At 40.8% G+C, this 2,253-nt stretch overlaps 1 protein-coding gene and 1 pseudogene across 1 annotated transcript in view; one reads left to right on the top strand and one right to left on the bottom strand.

The window, feature by feature from the left end:
- IBA57 (IBA57, iron-sulfur cluster assembly homolog (S. cerevisiae)) overlaps positions 1-2,253 on the top strand; it is a 17,228-nt gene that overhangs the window by 3,079 nt on the left and 11,896 nt on the right. The window lies entirely within an intron of this gene.
- LOC102830193 lies at positions 1,150-2,085 on the bottom strand (annotated as a pseudogene).

Here is a 2,253-nt window from a genome sequence, read left to right as displayed (position 1 = left end):
TGTCTATAGTCCCCAGCTGCTCCATCTCTCCACATCATCGTCTCTGCCTCCATCTCAGGCATCACTGCTTCTCTGGGTAGGATCCCGCTCTATAAACAGTTATCTTTGTGAGCTCAATTGACAGCTGCAATAGAATGAGAAGCTTAGGGGGCAGCCAGTACAAGATGATGGTAATGGAACAGTATGGGAACATGAGAAAATGAGAATGGTAGTACACTTCAAGAATATAATCAGTGTCACTGAACTTTCCATGTAGATATGGTTGAAATGGTATATCTTTGTCTGTGTATACTTTTACCAAAATCAAAGCAAATGAAATTACCAGAAAAAGCAGAATGTTGTCAATTTAGACCACTTGAATGCATACATAGATTAAAGTTGTACGTTAGAAATGTTTTGTGAATAGCAAGGTCAAAGGAGATAAGAGTTTTTGTGAGGTCACCAATTCTAGCGAATGTGGAAAACATAGAAAAGATTTAACACTGAACTGATTCCTCTACACCTTCTAAGTATAGTCCAGACAGTCCGTCTTGCCAGAGAATCCAGCTGTTCGTTATGCTTTTTCTCTGAGCTTTCCTTTTCTAAACCAGACTAGTTAGTTTCTCTCTCTCTAGTCCTGCATCACAGCTGTACTCCTAGGGCTCCCTGCAAACTGATCCTGGGAATTCCCATTAACTTGTTCCTCTATTGATTCTATTTCCTGGACTCTTTGCCTCCATCTTGGTTTACTCCCTCTTTTGTTTCCCCCCCACCCCCCACCCAATGATAAAATTTTATTTACAAAGTTTCTTTGCTGTACAAAAAATAAAAATGCTACAGTAATCTCAGTTTTATTATTAACCACGAATAGTTAAGATTCACTAATCACTTTTATCCATGCTATAGTAAGAGTCTTACACAAAAACATAACGCTTACAATTTTGTTGGCTTGAAGTCCCTAAACTTGGTGGTGGATTTCCAAGAGCGACTAAATAGAGGAAAGCGGAATGTCCCAGGAACTATTCTTAGGCTCTTTGAGTAGGCTGCTGTCCTGAGATTTATATCACAATATCTTTTTTTATTGAAGAAACAAAATGAAACAGCTACCAAATCCATATGAGCAGTCCAACTAACACAGAACAGTTCTTTTTTTGTAGGTAATTTGGGGTCTTAATCATCATCTCCTTTGTCATATGTTTCTCTCTTTTTTACCTTTCCTGCTTTCTTCTTCCTTTTCTTCTTCATCCTCATCTTCTCCACCCTCCTACCTGACTTCCTCTTCGACTTCTCCCCATTCTACATCTTTGTTTTCATCTTCATCCTTGTCATCAAAATCTTTCTCCTCGCCACCCTCCTCTTCCTCCTCAGTTTTTCCTTCTTCCTCTTCTTCAGGCACACTGTTCACCTCAGCATTTGAGTCAGGGGCCTCCTGGTCCTCTTGGTTGTAGCCATACAGGTAGGTCAGCTGGGGCAGGAGCTTGAAGACTCTCTTGGTGATCATTCAAGTTAGAAGCCTCATGTTGTTGTTAGGTGCCATCGAGTCGGTACTGACTCATAGCGAGCAACCTTTTGCACAGCAGAATGAAACACTGCCTGATCCTGGGCCAACTTCACTATTGTTGCCATGCTTGAGCCCATTGATGCTGCCACTTTGCCAATCTATCTCGCTGGGGGTCTTCCTCTTTTTCTCTGATCCTCCACCCTACCAAACATGATACCCTTCTCCAGCGACTGGTCTAGTTAAATAGACCTAGGCTCTGCAGACAATCTAATTTTCCCAAAGGTTCCAAGGTGCTGATATTTTTTTTTTGTTTATTTCCACTTATGTTTAGATGTGTGAGGTTTGGAAGTTTTCCCGCTAATGTGTCCAGACCTCCAAAGATTCTGTTGTCACTGAGCTCAAGCGTTTTCCATTTCAGTAGTTTGGGGAGATTTTAAATGTAAAGCAAGCCCACATTTATTAAACAGAGGAGCTCTTAAGTTCACAGCTGTAGCTGTTAAACCCTCAATTTTTCCATCATTTGAGTTACAATTGTCTAGCACAAGTTCTTGAACAGCAGCTGGGGCCAGGTTCCTCAGCTTTACTCCCTCATTTTGGAGAAACATTTTTTAGTAATTTCTTGAGAAATGGGATACATGAGATGAGCTTTTGATTCATTATTGTTAAATGCTGTTGAGTTGGTTCCAATTCATAGTGGCACCAACTGTTTAGAATTTCTAAGAAGTGGCTGGTGGGTTTGAACACCTGACCTTGCAGTTAGTAGTCCAGTACTT

This window comes from Chrysochloris asiatica, unplaced genomic scaffold (genome assembly GCF_000296735.1).
Source record: "Chrysochloris asiatica unplaced genomic scaffold, ChrAsi1.0 scaffold00354, whole genome shotgun sequence".
In the NCBI taxonomy this organism is placed as follows: domain Eukaryota; kingdom Metazoa; phylum Chordata; class Mammalia; order Afrosoricida; family Chrysochloridae; genus Chrysochloris; species Chrysochloris asiatica.
This window is presented reverse-complemented; position numbering and strand designations above follow the sequence as displayed.